This window comes from Desmodus rotundus, chromosome 13 (assembly GCF_022682495.2).
Source record: "Desmodus rotundus isolate HL8 chromosome 13, HLdesRot8A.1, whole genome shotgun sequence".
In the NCBI taxonomy this organism is placed as follows: domain Eukaryota; kingdom Metazoa; phylum Chordata; class Mammalia; order Chiroptera; family Phyllostomidae; genus Desmodus; species Desmodus rotundus.
This window is the reverse complement of record NC_071399.1, coordinates 10,086,271-10,104,869: the sequence shown is the minus strand read 5'-3', so window position 1 is coordinate 10,104,869 and position 18,599 is coordinate 10,086,271. Positions and strand designations below refer to the sequence as shown.

The window sequence follows — 18,599 nt, the reverse complement described above, 5'->3', positions numbered from 1 at the left end:
AATAAAGGTTGGCCTGCACAGGCCTGTCTGCATTATCCCCTTCCCCTCTATAAAATTCTGGACGACCAGTTTATTTTCGGAAATTAATCTTTCTTTTAGTACACATCACATTTTGCAAAAAAAAAAAAATGGCTTACATAAAAATGTCCATAGAAAAGTTGTCATGACGTACATTACAAGTGCATATATGTTATAGAAGGCAGAAGGAGAGAAATAAAATCTGGTTCGCATTTCTTCTCTTGGGCGGATTCCCACATCCACTCTGCCAAACACCAGCCCATTCGCTCTCTGCTTTGTTTCGCTCCTTCTGGAGCCAGTGAAATCTGTATGCCTGAGATTTAGAGAAGTTCTCAGGTGGTCATGTGCTAAAGCACTTATGTATCATTATTCTACATTAGTTAGCTCTTCTGGGTTCTGTTTAATTTAGTAACAAACCATCCTTTACATAAAGTGGGGAAAAACATCAGTGTAACCTGTTCGCCTTGTTTGAAAGACACTGTGCTATAAGCTAAGAACACAAACCTTGGGTTAGGTTGCCTGGGTTCAAATCCCAACTCTGCCACTTACTAGCTAGGCAAAATTGACTCTAGATTTTTTTTTTTTCTGTACAGATAGTAATAACACCTTCTTTATAAGGGTATTTTAGGATTTAACTTAAATAGTACTGCATTAGTCTGCTCAGGCTGCCATAGCAGACTACTACAGCCTATGTGGCTTAAACAACATTTATTTCCTCACAATTCTGAAGGCTGGAAGCCCAAGACCAATGTGTTGGCATAGTTGGTTTATGATGAGGCCTTTTTTCCTGGCTCCACGCAGTCATGTGTCTTCCTCTTCTTACAAGGACCCCATCCTATTGAAGTAGGGCTCCACCTTTATGCCTTCACTCAACTTTAATTAGGTCCTTAAAGGCCCTGTCTTCAAAGAGTCACATTGGGGGTTAGAGCTTTCACGTGTGAATCTGGAAGGATGCAATTCACTCCATAGCAAGCACACATACAACGTCTGGCACATAGAAACTTCACAATAAATACTTGATGTTACTCTGCGATACAGTGTTACTCCCCTCTCAGGTGTGTATATGAATCATAGTTTCAACTTTTATCATTTTTGCTGGTTAAATTTCCAGTTTATAAGTAGAGGCAAATTTGCATGGGCAAACCCCAATGAAGGAATTTATGTAAAATGAGAGTGAAGGTTTCTAGCAGGATGACTTAAATGCAGATATACGCAGCTTACCCGACAATTTATGTAATGCAGCCTGTCATTGCTCAGAGGCAGCACACTGTGGCCTGTGGGTCACATCCAGTCTGTGGCTAGCTTTTGTACAGCATGGGAGCTAAGAATTTTTCTTGTATTTTTTAAGTGTGGCAAAACAAACAGACACACACAAAAGAAGATGGGACCAAACCTTATGTGACTCACAAAGCCCAAAATATGTCCTGACTACCTGACCCTTTACTGAGTTTGCTCACCCCTGCTCTGTAGTAGGGGGTTAATGTGAACATGTGCGTTTTCTTCTATATTGAGCGAAGTTTTACTTGTTTCCTCCAACATGTTTTACCCTATTTATTTGGGAAGAAGTAGTTCTATAGTGTCTAGCATGTCTCACCAACTTCTAGGAAATATATTGAGTATAATTTTAATGTTTATGTTTTGGTTATTGTGACCCAGTGATGGCCTAGGAAGGAAGTAAAAATCATGGTTATTTTTCCTATTTGATGGAAAGGCTGGATCTGTGATTACTTTCTACTGTTGGTTTGTCCATCTTTAAAAGCTTTTCCTCTTCTGCTTCTAATTAACATGGGCTGGGGAAAAGAAGGAGAAAAAGAAATCTCTATTAAGGAACATGGATCGAGTTCCTTTTCTATGAATCAAGCCCTATTAGATTCTTTTCCTACATTAGCTTCTTTTAATTCTCATAATCTATTTTTATAGTTAAATGTCATTACTTCACTTTACAGATTAAGAAAATGAGCCTCAGAAGGGTTAATTTACTTGAATTCAAGCCCAAATCCTTCTGGCACCAAAATTCAAGGCTTTTCATCAAGGAAACCTGGCTGACTTGAACTCTAAGTAACAGAAGTAAACAGACTAAAATGATGCTTTTATAAATACATTTCCTGGTATGGAAGAGTCCTGGGACATCTGTTCTGGTTTCTTCTCAGCTCTTAGCTGTGTTCCACATAGTTCGGTTGTCTGACAAACAACTTCCAAATCACAGGGGTGTTGTGATAACACTTCCCTTGTTCAGATACTGTCCCCTTGGACGCCATTCCTGCGCTACACTCATTCAAAGGTACATATTGATAAAGCATGCATGCTTACGATGCTAGAGGAGGTCCAAATGAGTACAGTGATGGAACTATGGCCCATATATAGTGTTACGCACATAACACCACACGTAAAGGCATGTACGTATGTGGCTATTCACACGCACACAGTCATGGTCTATTCAGGTGTGCACACTGGATACTCAGAGCATTTCTGTTGCCTCTGTTTTACTCTTCCAGACGTTGCCCTCCTGCGGGTGTTAAACTTCTGGACGACATCTGGCCCCCATGCCCCCTCTAGTCATCTAAATAACATATGACCTTGTGCAGAACTGTGCCTGTCCGAAAGGAACGGGAGAAGTTGAAACATTATGAAGATACAGGTTCACTAGAAGGCAGGCATCCAAAGCATAGGATTGAATAAACACATTATTTTGGAGATTTAAAAAAATTACCAATGCCATACTACCTCATTGGCTAACTATTTTAATGTCTATATTATTACATAGGTGCTATTAGGATTGAATTTGCACAGTAACATGCATTTGCAAAGAGAAAGAGCCATGTCTGTGCCACACCCAATTAACCAGAGATTCGGCTTCAGGCAAAGTCTGACAAGCTCCCAGAGCAGGGAGAAGCTGCTGGGCGCTGTGGCCTAGAGATGCCACAACAATACTGAAGCACTACGGTATCCGCTCCAGTGTCTCTCAAAAGCAGCTCGCCACTGAGGTACCTGAAAGGATAGTTAGGGAGTTGGAAATCTACTTGGCCTCTCTTTGTGGGTTTCTTTCCCCCTGAGGAGGAGCGGGGCCTCACTGTTCTCTCTTTTCATCGGGAAGGATTAGATTCCACATGGAAAGCAGAACAGGGTTAAAGACACTCCTTTCCTGGATTTAGGGTCCCAGAAGCCTGAGCTCCAGTACAGTGCTCTGCCAGGGTAAACTGGCAGGGTGCAGTCTGAGCAGCTAACAAGAGAGAAATTTCTCTTATAAAAAAAGACATAGAAATTGATGGATCCCCCAAACAAATGTGACCTCTGCCTCACCTGAGGAGGTGGCCCCCGAGAGGTAGAAATGCTGGAAAAGGAATGGCTGTGGGCACTCTGACAGAAGATGAACTCCTCAGCACCCTCCCTCAAAGTTCCTAAAACAGCTGAATGCAAGGCCCCACTGTTAGGGACTACGAGGCTAGTGGACATCACCATGACAACCGAAAGATGAGAGTCCTTTCCTCATTTTCTGGATACTACAAGAAATTCTCATATTTTTGCACAACTCAGAGAAACAGAGAGTCCCCAGTAATAACTCAGATGGAGTTTCAAAAACAAAATGTTTTGATTTGAAAACAATAAAGGACTATGGTATATTTTCTACTGCTGGGCTTGTGGACTGAAGTTTCATACAAGTACATCGCTAGAGAGACTTCTCTCCATATTCAAATCAGAGGACTCTGCCAATCCCTGAGGGGGCTGGTGCTGCTGTGAACCAGGGGCACCAAGATCTATGTCAGAGAAGGCCACTGAGGCCTGAACCATGAAGTTCACGTTCAGAATGGGCCCCAGCCTGTAATGAGCTCCTCTGACTGGTGTAACGAAATATCACCATCTCCTCCTCTGTGCTTTCCAATTCCCTTGCCACAACTGCAATATGAGTACAAAGGGACTCCTTAGTATCATTATCAGCCCTTAACTCTAGGTTCACACAAAGCATGTTTCTAGATTTCCCAGATCTTTTAAATCACAGGCAAATAAAAATACTGCTGACTCTCCTTCCCGCAGCACAGCAGCAATGCCTGAGGCAGGATTCTGATTCTCCGTCTTTGACTCGGTTTTCAGGGCCCCTCTTCTTGTTGCCCTTTCCCTCAGAGACCCTAGCACTGCCCTGGGCTACCCTTCCTGGCAGCTCCCATCCTCAATTTTTCTCTGCTCTTCATTTCTCAGACAACTTACTTTGCTGAGTCTAATTCCTGTAGGGCTTTATCCTAGCACAGGAAGGAAATGAAGAAAGATGGGGAAGAACTAAGAACCCTAAGGTACCAAATGCCGGAAACACAAATTGAAATACCTCATTGGCTCCAAAAATCCAAAGAATATGTTTATTAAAAATTAGAAGAAGAAGAGGGATAAGATCAGGCCCAAGAACAACAGAAGCATCTCCCCAACTCTTGCCTCTGCTTCAGTTTCTTTACAATAATCCATTTTTCCCTAACGGCAGACACAAGGCCTTACAGCCACTAACAAACAGCTCTCGGGCTGTACATGTTCTAGCTTCCCCAACACAGGGGGATTGAATCTTTTACTTCCAGTCAAAAGCACACACACGCAGGCATGCACACACTCAAAATAAAACAAAAGACAAGAAGGATTCTAATTGGCTACAATTGGGTCACATGTCCATTCATAAGCTAAAGAATTGTGACAAGAAGGAAAAATAATTATAATTGGCCAGTTTGGATCATATGGGATGGGGTGAAGGGATCCTGTAAGAATATGGATTCTCCCAAGATAGCCAGGTGGATACATGGAAAAGTTTTCTAGGAAAAGGAAGAGCTCCTGACAGATAATAACATAAATATCCGTATGGAAACATGGGAACATTTGGGGGTGTCTACTGAGCAGAAAACGGAACAGATGTTTGCACATTCTTTATTTTGTAGTTGCCCTTTGGAAGGCCCAGGGTTGCCACATTTGGAGGAAGCCCTGTGTAGGTGGTAGTGGTGGCATTCTTGATGCAGTGGCAATTCACCAACCGATGCAGAGGTCCTTAATAGTTTAACAACTGGCATGTCTGCGTGGTTGTCTGTGCCAATATGTACTGATAGAGTTATTATAATTCTCTATAACTTGGTTTTCTTAGAAAAACCTAGCAAACATTTTTCTATGGCAAATTACATTTCAATACACAAGAACTTTCTAACTGGTCTATGGTGGTGAGCTCTAGGCATGCCACGATATTGATCTTTTCACCTCCTTCAGCGGCTAGGTGCGCATGCGCCACCACTGTGTAGAAGAGTCACCTCAAACCAACTTGATTGTTTCCCACAGTATGTGATAAAAAACCCTGTCATTTCCTTCCTGGGCCATGATGTAAAAAGGATTGGGAAGAATCACTTTATACCATGGTTTCGAATTGTCCCATTTTATAGCTATAATATGGTGAACTTAACCAGTCCCTTATTAGTGGTCTTTCATCTTGTTTCTCTTTTTTTCAATATTTTATGATATATATGTAATATATATAATATACATATGCCCATATATATTATATATAGTTATAGTTATAGCAAGTTTTTAAGACAAGTTTGAGAAAGAGAAATTTTGATACATTGGGTCCTATTTAAAAACATGGTGTATCAAATTTTTGTACCTTTCGAGACTGCTGGGGTATGCATCTCTGTTCCATTACGTTATTAGCTGTGAGTCTCAATCTGCACCTCGATGCCTCGGTGCCTCGCTGAAAATCATAATATTTATCTCACTTGAGTGTCATAAACCTCAAAGAGAAGACTTGGAACAATTCCTGGCTCACTGCTCACACTCATTAAACATTGCCTATTTTCTTTAGTACTAGCAGTTTTCGTTATCCCAAAGTATGCTAATTTTCACTCCCCAGATATATATAAGAATATCTTTTCTTCCCACAATCCCAAAGGCATTGGGAATTAAATTCTTTATAATTATTGCCATAATATAATAGGTACATAAACATTTTCCTTTCAGAAAAATGCACTTCAGTTGCTTGTGGAATTTATAAGGTCACGAATCTTTGATAGACATACTTTTTTTCCTTTGCTCATTTTCTATTAGTCTGCTGTCTAATTCAGCTAATTCGGGGGTATTTTTAATAATGAAACATTTCCAGGGAGTCCCAGGCTGCCTATTTCCCCATCTGTGGTAAAAGAAGAGTAGAAAGGCTACAGTAACAGGAATCTCGTGGATGTGCTGTGGATGGGCAACTGTGGTTTCGCAACTTTGCCCGTTGTCATCACCTGGGGAATTTTAAAAGCCAGTGATGACTGGGCCACACCCCCAGAGATGGTAATTTAATCGGCCTGATTTAATTACCTGACAGAGGGATTGTGGAAAACTCCCTGGGTGATTCTAATGTGCAGCCAAGACTGGGAACTGTGGTGTAGGTGGGTACTGATTAATGTGGGGTCAGTTGGGTGTGTCTGTGAGGCCAGGCTAGACAGAATGACTTTCATAATCAGTCGACTCTCCAGGCCAACTGAGTTAATTGCTACAGTGTAAATTGGCTATAAAGCCTCTGACTAAGCCTGAAACCCAAACATCCAATTCATCGACACTTTGCAGTATCTTGCAATTTTTGCTCTGGACAATTACTTTCATTTTCAAAATTGTCTTTTTCTTAACTATCAACCTACAGGTTGCACTCACATTTTGGTACTAGAAAAGATCACAACGTAGCAGAAATTTCGTGCTCTTGATTCTGTTCCTGCTGCGTTTTGCTGCTAGTGAGGAAGCAAACAATCACAAAAAGATGAAACACACACGTAACAGATTGGGTAACATGTGCCCTGCATACAACAACTTTGATCTTTGCCTAGTTTGAGTATAAGTGTCTTGCGATTTGAAGAAAAGACTACTTCACTTGGACTAAAGACTGAAATTGTCCTTGAACTAGAAATATTCAACCACAATGTCTTTTCAAGGGAAAGATTTAAGAGCAGCTTCAAAGAAGTCGGAAATTTAAGAGAAGGACAAGAAGATGCTGATGTGTTAGGAAAGTCTACATTATTTGCTTCTGTGGTTTTGAAGATGTAAATAGAAACAGCTATGGCAAAGAAGTTCTATAATTAGTTTTCGTCCTGATGCCAAAAGTTGCTTATTATAGAGTTTTTAATAGTATATATAAAAACCACTGTTTAAAACTCTTGGTTTGAATTTTCTGGCACTTTAATGGAAAAAAATAGTGTTTTCAAGCTTTGTGGCTTCTCTAAAGTCATGTGCTAAATAAGAAGCCCTCTGTTGCGCAAAGGTTTTTGGAGATGGTGGATGCTCTGGTGACTTTCTTTTCCTTGGGCACAGTTTTCTTTAAGAGTCAAAGCATGAGTTTAAGTCAGAAATTAGCTGAATTAGTGATCTACACTGTGGGTGCAGTTACGGACAGACACTGGTATTTAGACCAAACAAACGCACTCTTTAAGCACGCTGACCTTGCCCAGTTGTTCTTCCAAAACCACAACAGAGAACAATCTTGCTCCGTTAACCACACCTCCCTGAAGAAACCACCGCCTAGAAGGGTGTCTTTCAGCCTGCATCCAGCATTATGGGGCAACCACATCCTACCCTAAAAAGTGGACCCCCGTCCTTCCCCCTCACACCAAACTGCCAGGCAGCATCCAGTCCCTCAGCTGAGCTCGCCAGATGGGCTGTTGCTTGACTTGTTTTCTCACTACAGCGAATTCTTTGTCCGTCTAAGTCCTGTGGGAGAGGAATGGAGTCCAGAGAAAGATGTGGGGCGAGCCCACCACCCCAACCAAATTTTATCCAGATGAGAAGTAGACCAGGTGGGAATAGAGAAACTAGATTACGCCTGTATTTGAAAGAACAGAGTATTACTGATGATTAACAAGCAATATTAATGAAATTTTTGAGTTCCCATTTAACATTCTGCTTACAAGTTTCAGAAAAGAAATTTTAATAGTAACAGTGACTGGTAAAATCAAACACAATGAATCAGGTCAAACTACAATTATATTACTCTTTGCATATCAATAAAAAAGAGACAGTTTGGGATTAGCCTCCTGGAGACTAGAGGGAGAAAATCTAGCCCCGTAAACCCTCTAATCTGCAGAGATAGTAATGAGCTTTGGAGGATACCTTATAAAAATTAGTCAAATAAGGTTAGTTCTGGGTTCCTCCAAGAATTCAGGGTGTCTCTTCATGATCATTGTTGGATTCCCTAGAACTCACTAGAACCTAGGCAATAGGAACAGAAAACCTTCCACCAGGGGTTCTCAACCTTTTTTACGTCTCGGAATTGTCTGTAAGGGTCTTTTTGTAACTACCCATCCCCAGGGCTCATCTGAGAATGTCTGAATCAGCATCTCTGGTGGTGTCTGTTTTAATGAAACACTCATACGTGTTCCTGATGCACAGCAAAGTTGAGTGGCTCTGAATTTACGCAAATAGAAGGGATCAGTTTTTCCACAATAACTATATTTTCTAAGGGTTAGGAAACTAGAGATTTTTTTTTCAAATAAGCAGATCATCTTAGAAGTCCCAAATCACTCAAGATGTTCTAATGAACAAAATTGGTTGGAGAAAGGACACTATAATTGTAAGGCATTTCTGAACATTAAACATCTGTGCACTTGAAAGCATTATTCCAACAGACCTTTTCCTGCAAGCATTAAGTTTGAAGATGAATTTGTTTTTATTGTTTGCAATTTTTCAAAAAAAACCTGTAACTTCAATTAACTTTAAAAAACTCTTTTCTATAAATATACCCTACATGTAAATGTCTTTCTGTTTTTATATTTTCCCTATTACAAATGATTTCCAAGAGTGCCTTCATTAGAAATTATTGCCCAAATTATAAACATACATTCATAAGTAAATTTTATATCATTTATTTGATGAAAAGGAGTGTATGTTGGAGGAGAAGTTTGGGTTGGACTAATATTTTTGAGCTCTTCATAGGCATCATTTTAATAAAGGTTTGGTTATTATTCTTCCCATTTTGCTGTTGAAAGAAACTGAAGTTCAGATTAAGAGAAATCAACACCACCATGCAATTGGTAAGTAACAGAGTCAGGATTTAAACTTAGGTCTGGATGATTCCGTAGCTCATATGTTTTAAATTGCATTATCCTAGGCCAATCAGGAGAGACCAAATGTCCTTCCTTAATCATTAAAACCATATACTTTAATAATTTATATCCTAGAGGATTATTCTGTGTTCACAGCACGGCCATAAAAATTGAATTTGTAATAAGACCTTTTCATCTCTCTTATTTTCCTACTTTTCATGAAGGATTATACACTTTAAGGAATTTACAAGTCAGTCCAGTTTCTTTACAAACGTATTATCTTCTTAACCAACTAAAAAATAAGACAAAGGAGTAAGTTATATGGGGGGGTCAAATTATTGTCTTTTTATGGACAAAGTTTAGGCTGAAGGATAAATCAAGAGGAAAGGTGTGCCTCTTAAAATTGAGCCCCAGTTTTAAACTGACTTATTTATCCAGGCTCAGGCACCTCCTTAGCACCCAAAGCTTGAAGGAAGAGATAAATGTATGTCTTCTGTATCCAAGCTCCCTTTCAAGAGAAAATGAAAAGTCCAGATCGCTCTGAACTCGCTGATTAAATAAACTACTCCACCCAGAGTTGAGAAAGTCCTTCATGGCTATGGCTATAGATTTCCTTCTCCTGGGGGGTGCTGGGGGAATAAATCAGAAGTAGGGGAAAACTGTACCAGGAGGTTTTTCATATGCTTAATAAAAATGTGTAAGGAATCACCTACGTATTTTGCTGTGTATAACGCGCGCCCACGTTTTTGTGCGCACTATACACAGGATTATTATACACATTATCATACCCATGGTATGTAATCATTATGCCCACGTATAATGCGCATCCTTATTTTTCCCTCAAAAACTTGGGCAGAAAAGTGAGCATCATACATGGCAAAATATGGTAAATGTAAATTTTATCACTTAGTTTAAGGAAGAAACAGAAGTCTAGCAAAACACACTCATGTATTTCTAGTACAGTTTATAAGAGGGAAAATAAAAACCCTCATGTGGAAAGTTGTTTAATAACAGTGTCTCTAGTATGTATTAATAAAGCAAATATTAAAGAGAGAGAGGTGACATGAAATACTGTCATGTGGTGTCAGAAAATTTAATTGAAACACTTCTGCTGTACTTTTAAAAATCTCACGATTGCTTTTTATCACCTCCATCTCTTTTTGTAATATTTGCTTTAAATTCAGGTATCTGTGAAGAAACATTTCTCACAACAGAAATCAAAATTCCTTTTCACCCCAGCTCTGTCGCAAGACGGAGACACTGCAGAAATAACAGCATTGTCTGCGTGGTTTTTGATTTTTAAAAAAATCTTCTTTAGTATGTTTGAAGGAAGATTTTTCACCATTTATGATTATTTCAAATAGAATTTAATTTGTTGAATAAATTCTAGCAATTTCTGACTTTTCATGAGTGTTTAGTTTACGCTTGAGAAATGATGTGTAACATTAAGGCAGATTTCTGAGTCAGCTTAAACCAACCTCCTAAAAAGGTTTTAGGCAAGATTCCCTAAACTTGAGACAATATTTGTTTGATGTAACATTTTAAAAATCAGAGAAATACTAGAGCTGGAAACCGTTGGTTCCAATGACCTCATCTTGTAGATAAGGGAACGTGGACTTCAAAAGATTAAGTGACATACAAAGATCACATAATAACTTGTTTAGTAGAAATGGAACTGGAGCAAGTTCTTTCAACCTCCGAAAGGACTTTATAACACTAATTGCCTTATTTTTCAGTTTACTTTTATACTATTGATGACTGACTAGTTTAAAAATTCTACCCCCTAAAATGGTATTTCTCAATCCTGGTTGCTTTATTTTGCAGTTTAAATGGATAACACAGCTTTTATTTTATTTTTTTAAAATCTGGTGCGGTTTTACAGAAGAAGGGAAAATGTATTTTATTGTTTCTATTACTACTTTTATACAAGGAGGAAAATCACATGATATCAAAAGTCTTACAAAGCGTTTGCCTTACCCCAACTCAGTTCCACCTTTTGTATGTAATTGGAACTTTGTGAGGGAGATAAGGGGGGTTTTCTATTCACTGTTTCAGTGGTGGGTGTGTTTTCCCTGACCTGCTATTTCAATCGTACTTGCCTCTCATTACCCACATTTTGCAGGGAGGGGTTCCTTTGCCACTTCCAATGGGACTCCGTCAGATTGGGGGAATGAGCTCAGGTTACAGAGTTGGGTACAGTTATGTTTATTTACTGTTCTGTGGTAAAAAGCTAAAATGTCCCTGCCTGTTTATTACATTAGAAGATGTTTAAGCGCATTTCCCACTGAGAAGCCCTTGTTCTCAACTTGGCCTCGAGTAACTGCAAACTCTCCGGGGATGAGTCTGTTCTCCCAGGTTCTCCTTGCAGTTGGATTGTGAAAAGCAAATCTGCTTCTTGTCTGGTGCACTTGGGGGTTTCCTCTCTCTTTTGTTCCCACTTGATTTAAAAACCTGCTCGACGGCTGCAGATCACAAGAAAACACTATTTTCCTAGCCAAGGATGTTCGCATCCACCAAGATTAATTACATGGTCAAATTTATCTTTCAGAATTGGAAACGGTTTTATCTCTCCCAGCAGTGATTTTCATCAATACGATGCAGCCATTATACTTTTTTCCAACAGAACAGGGTGTAACTGTTTAGAAATATCTTGATGTAAAATAAACTGTAACACGCAACATAGCATAGCATATGTCAACACAGCGGGAAACAACAGCTCCACTGATGTGAGAGAGACTGGGCTTGGATGAGTGACAAAGGAAGCCATCTGAGGATCTAGCCTGCCAGAGGAAAGGGACACTCTGCTGCTGGTCCTGCCCTTCTCAGGAGCACATTCACTGTGGCAGGGGACCCACTGAGTGAAGAGGACAGAGGAATGAACGCTGGAAAGGGACCTGCTTTCCCGTTACTTTCCCCACTCACAGCTCCGGCAGATGCCCATGTACTCAAGTGGAGCCTGAATCAGCACCTTCCCTGCTCTCGGGACAAAAGCAGTTTAGTTATTATCACCACACCACACTGACTGTGTAGAAAATAGTCACATAATTGCAGGAGGATTACATTTTTAACATTGAATTATTGATTCATGTCTGTTTCTTCTACATGGGTGGACCCAACCTAGCTATTTGAATTTATTTGAATTGGCAATTTAAAACACACTTTCTAAATGTCTCCCTCTAGCCCATCTTTTTTCTCTTTTCACAATCATCAGCCAAAAAAAAAAAAAAAAGGAAGTCCTCAGGTACTGTTAGGGAGCCAAACTTATGCTAGATGCACTAGGGTTATGTGGAGTATAGGATCTAAGGGAAACAAGAAATACAGGAACAATTTAAAAATCAGATTCAGTGAAAGGAGAAGCACTCTTTGGCTTGGCGCCTTAATGGGCGGAGGGAGTGATGCAGCGAGAATTATAAGTCACTCGTTCCCCAATTAGATCTCATTTTCCCTGACAGCACAATAAAACCATGTCTCCATGCAGCAGTAAAATTCATATTCCACTGATCAGTCAAGTTCTTTATTGCTGATTAGGTTTCCTGAATACAGAAAGTTTGGTAGTAGCCCTAATGAAAGAGCTTCACATGTGATGGATGGAGAGTCTGAGCCTTGGTTAATAGCACTATCTCAGTTTAGGTCTCCAAGACTTGCCAAGTTGAACTTGAAATGGAGTTTCAGCATCTACAACCTGGCCATTGTTATGACTGACAGGCTACTGGACCTGAAGCTCCACCAACACCACAGAGCAGAGTCCTGTGTGGAAGGTCAGTGGCAGCACGGCGTTCGGGAAAGGTCATTGGGTTTGGATTCTGGCTCTGATCTGTCCAGAACCGCACACTTCATTCCGGGATGAAGAGCGCTTCCTTCCCTTCACCCAGGTGAAGCCGTTACAGTTCTAGGATCAGGACACAGCAAATGCTCTAATCACGTTGAATCTGGCTTCTTTCCTAAGGACATTTCAGCCCAAACAACCACAACAAAGCAGTGCGTGAGAAATGGGGGTCGGGGTGCCACCTCCCATCGGGTGCCCCTGCCCTTCCCACTGCCAACAGGCACCTAGGTCTTGCTATTCCCATGGCTGTGATGTCACAGAAGCCTTGTGAGAGAGGAACACGTGTGGACAGAGATAAACAGCAGCTACCTTCTGCTTACGCCCAAGTTCACACTCTTGAAAACAAGAAGGAGTTTCTCAGATACCAAAGATAAAATGTCACAAGAATTTGACGTCAGATTTCCTGCCTGTGCTTACTTTCATAGAAAAACCAATGCTTCCACATAGAAGTAGCAATTTTATTGGCATATAGTTTGCATACCAGGGAAAAGAATCAAGTAACCCCGTTCATCCTAACCTATGTGTGTGGTGGGGGGGAAGACCTTCAGCTTTCCGCAATTAAGCTGTAATAAAGCAGAAACTCTCGTCAGTTTTAGAAAAGCAATTTAGAATCAAATTCCTAGAAGACAGTCCAACCGTAAAATGAAGACTACCCACATACAAAGACTACTGGGCCAAGAACTCGTCAGGAGACGCTTAGTGAATTATCTGCTATTTGTATACATCAGACTGCAAAGTGGATGTGCATTGTTTAGACTTTCTTTGTAGGAGAAGAGAAATGCACGTGGTCTCACGCATACTTAGGGAAAGAGATTGGGTGCGGAAGGTTGCCATCTGGGAGGAAGGGCATGGGGGAAGCCGCTGAGGGAAGCCTACCTGGGGCAGTAGGAGATCGCTTCTCCTTTCCTCCAGGAACAAGTGCTGGTGTGAACGTCTCCCCTCTGTCCCTCATGGTTCCTCCCTTCTCCTTCATTCAGCGTAACAAGGGAAGGAAAGGTCGTGGCGAGGTGGGGAATGTGGACAGCAGCCCTGAACCGGTCACAGCCAGGACATGGTTGGAAGACAGCAGCCCTCTCCCACGAAGTCCTACCCTTCTGATTGGGTACCAGCTGCAGAGGGGAGCCAACAGCAACCGCGCGCACCGCTGAGTGCTGCGGGTCTCCGCAGAGTCCCAGACAAATGCAATGTGGGCGGAGCTCTTCCCTGGCCCTGCCCAACTTTCCCCGTACAGTCTCTCTCTCATCACAAAACACCAGATGCCAGATCCTAGAAAATCAGCTTTCCCCTCACCAGGACCCCAGCTTCCCAATTACCCTCTTCTCCCTGTTCACTATAAAAATTCCATCTAGAGATCCTATGTTGGTTACACGTTCATGGAACAACAATCATTAGTCCATGGGATTATGAAAAACTGTCTCCAACCCTCCAGTCGATGGGTGTTTGTATCCTAAAGGACATCTGGTGCTCAACCCAAAAGGAAGTCTCATTTGTCATATGTGGGGGGTGGGGGGTACTTCTGAGCAGTTTTTATGGCACCAGACTCTCCCATTCATCCAACTCTTGTAGGAGAGTAAACATAATGAAATGAACACACTTTATCTCATTTAATCCTCACAAAATTGGGAAGTAAGCTTTGTTTTTATTTTTTATAATAAACTGAAACTCGGAAAGGCCAAAAATGGCTTGCCCAGAGCTCCATAACCCCATGTTCCAAATGCTGTACAAGTGTTTGTACTTTCATATTATATCAGAATTTTTAATGTAAATATTCAAAGTATTAATTTTGAAAGCAAACGAAGAGTCTTTTCTACATATGAAGTTAGAGTATTGGGCTGTCATATCTAACAGAGCAGGTGCCTTTAAGCTAGAAAGGTCTGAGCTTCAGTCCCAGTTGACTGATTCTGAGACTGTGGGAAGGGGCTTTAAATGTTCTGAGAATCATTCTCACCTGCCCAGCGAGGAGTCGTGGATGTTTAAATGACTTGCTGTATTTAAAAATCTCCCACCAGTAGACGTAGACCTTGTTTAATATTTCATATTTTTGAGAAGTGGACAAATGCCCTGTCTTTGGAAAGTTATACTTAGATTTCCAAAAATTGGAATCTGGGTCTGCCATCACAAGCTGTGTGCCTTTCCCCAACCTTTTTATACCAGTTTCTGAGCCTGTAACAATGGGAATAAAAAAGTAAGGCCCATTTCCTAGGGTTATTACGAGGAGGAAAAAAATGATCCAGCGAAAATGCTTTCAATAACGCTTGCAGCATTGTCAGCACTCAATTAATAATTTCTATTACTGTTATGCCAGTGAATAAATCAGAACAGAGAGAGCTATAGCTCAGAAAATGCTGGAGAAAGCTGCAGTGCAGAAAGGAGCTATTTTCACAAAAGAGCCCCCCTTTGTGAGCAGGTACACTGAACTAGAATGTGGAGAGGGGATCGAGTGAAGAAAATCTGCAGAAGAGATCAGTGGTTGGTTATACAAAGTAATGTGCCTGCCTGCCCCAGCTCCATTCATGTGGTGGCGGTTTTGTCTGCCAACTAAACCAAGCTTTTTGTCTGGGAGTTTAGCACTTCCAGAGTGGGAATCAGCACTGAATGAGGTAAGGCTACATTCTTGATCTTGAGAGGTATAGCCTGTCTGCATCATTCAGGCAAACTTGGCAGGACACAGGTCCAGCAAGCATGCACAGATGCATTGGCCAGCCTCTCATTCTGGGAAGAATGAGAAGAGGAAAACAATCTGTATGAATCTGGACACCAGTCCATTTAAACAACCATTAGTCCTCACCAGACAGATGAGAATGAGTCTCAGAGTATTCGAAGGCCTTGAACTTGGCCTTATAGATTTGAAGGGACAACCAAAGGTCAGCAGACATTTGGGAGATAGGAGTTACACAAAAGAAAAGACCAAGAGAAGTGTATAGAACAACTCACACTGTAGAAATGAAGCTGAAAAGAAAGGAGAGAAGGTTAAAGTAATGTAATTGGTACCCAAAAAGAGATTGAAGAAGAAAAAGAGCAGATATTCCTGCAAAGTGATAAGAAGATTATAATAGGCTTCTGTGGGAAAGGAGCAAAAAATAATAATAAGAAGAAAAAGTTTATGAAATTTAAAACTCTAATAGCAAAAGTTTTTTTAAAAAGTCAAAAATGTTTGTAAAATCAGAGTAAGGGAAATGCCCCCAGAACAAAAGAAAAAAAGTGGGGGGGAGTTTAGGATTTAGAGTATCATCCAAGATTCATCTAATAGGAATTATAGAGAAAAAAAGACAAAAATAGGGGGAAATAATCAAGGTAATAGTTGAAAAAGATACACATCTTCAAACACTGAATAAGATGGAGTTAATTCAACCTGGAGATAAGGAATGTCTGATTAATTTTATAAAACACTGTGTAAATGTTGTTAATCTTCAAAATATTAAAGTAACGTGAGCAGAAGCTGGAATACAAAAAGCAGAAGTCCAGGTGGAGGAAGACACCGGAGAACATATCCTGTTACACAGTAAGATGGCAAGACATAGCCCTAAATTTCCTGGGTCAGGTTAAGGATACATTACATAGCGCTATAAATACAACCAATAAATATGCTTAAGTTTGTAAAATATTCTGTAAAAATTGTAAGGAGGAAAGAAGCTGAGGTAGCTAGATGAACTCAATCCCCCATCTTTATAGCATATAGTTGATGTTTAATGTTGATCAAGCAGGAAATAGAAGAATGCAAAATATTGAATTAGGGCCATAACCACCAAAAAATAAATAAAATTTTAAAATATGGTCAAAATGATTAAGCCTAGAAAGAAGGACTCGAGGATGGGAATGGAAAGACAATTTAACAATTCCATTTATAATGCTATCTATTATGGAGCTTTTTGATATTCTTTCTGGGGTACTAAATATAGAATAAATAAACATCTGTATAAAAAATACCTGCAAACTTAATTGAAAAAATTAGTATTCCAAACTTCAGTACTATTGCAATGCAATGACACAGGGGCCAGTAACTTTTTTATTGTAAAGGAATATGTACCATAGCAAATGGTGTAGGCTTTTTCGGTCACACTGTCCTTGTCACAACCACTCAACTCCACCTTGTAGCAGGAAAGCAGGAGCGGGAACACATCGTGAGCGGCCCAGCTGTGTTGTAATAAAATCTTAAGAAGGACACTGACATTTAAACTTTATATAATTTTCTCTCCATCAAGAAACAGTCTTTTTTTTGTGCTTTTTTCAGCTATTTGAAAGTGTGAATCCCAACCTTAGCTCACGGGCCACATAGAAATGGACAGTGGCTGCATTGACTTGCATGCCACAGTTTGCTCTAAAAGACAGTGGGAAGAAGCTTCCCGTCTTCCCTGTGTGATTGCCTGTGTCCCTCCTTGTGGGACGAGGCCCTTTTCAATGAGGAAAACACTTCTCATATCATGATGGACCGCTCCTCTCTTAATTCGCAAACATGAGCCAAGTCACCCCAGAATCTAGGTGAGCCCCCTGAAGACTGGCATTTCCTTTCTCTGGGAACGTAGGCCTAGGGCTCCCAGTTGCTACCTATGAGATTATAAAGGATGACCTTCTTGAGAATAATAATGTGGTGGCTAATTTTACGTGTTAACTTGGCTAGGCCATGGTACCCAGTTTTTGGTCAAACACCAGTCTAGATGTTACTGTGAAGATACCTTAAATATGTGAGTGACAATGTACTCACTAAACTTTAAGTAGATTATCTTCCATAATGTGGGTGGACCTCACCAGTCAGTTGAGGGCTTTAAAGTAAAAAGACTGAGATCCCCCAAAGGAAAAAGAACTTCCACCTCACACTGTCTTCAGACTCAAACTGCAGCATCGACTCTTCCCTGGGTCTCCAGCCTGCTGGCCTGCATTGTAGAATTCTTAGTACATCTATCTGTCATCTGTCTGTCTGTCTATCTTTCTATCATCTATCTGTCTGTCTATCTATCTATCTATCTATCTATCTATCTATCTCCCATTGGCTCTTTTTCTCAGAGTATAGTCAAGAGTAGAGGTGAGAGCTTTTCACAAAGACGGGGCCCAAAGTGAAGGAAGAGGCCCCTACTACTCCTGAGGCTCAAGTGGAAGCCAAAACAAAGGCTTTGAAGGCAAAGAAAATGTTGCTGAAAGACATCTGCAACCACAAAAAGAAGAAGAGGAGGATCTGCATGTCACCCAATTTCCCCGGACCCAACACACTGCACCCCAGAAGCAACCTAAATATCCTTGTAGGAGTGCCCCCAGGAGAAACGAGCTTCACCCTCTACCATCATTAAGTTTCCCCTGACTCCCAAGGCAGCCATGAAAAAGACAGAAAACAACAGTACACTTGTGTTCATTGTGGATGTCAAGGCCAACATGCACCAGATCAAACAGGCTGTGAAAAAGCTCTACAACATTGACGTGGCCAAGGTCAACACCCTGATCAGGCCTGATGGAGAGAAGGTATATGTTCAACTGGCTCCCGACTAGGATGCTTCAGATGTTGCCAACAATATTGGGATCATCTAAACTGAGTCCAGCTGGCTAATCCTAAATATAAAAATTTTACATTGTAAAAAAAAAAAAAAGAATAGAAGGGAGAAGAGCCTGCTTTTTCTTCTGTTTTATTGAAATATAATTGACAAAATTGTAAGATATTTCAAGGGTACATGGTGATGACTTGATACATGTATACATTGTGAAAAGATGTCCCCAGGTCATCAATTAACACATCTATT

General features: G+C 40.5%; 1 pseudogene; it reads left to right on the top strand.

Moving 5' to 3' along the window:
* LOC139440506 (large ribosomal subunit protein uL23-like) overlaps window positions 1–18,390 on the top strand; it is a 42,422-nt pseudogene extending 24,032 nt beyond the window's left edge.
* Window positions 18,391–18,599: the final 209 nt, after the last annotated feature.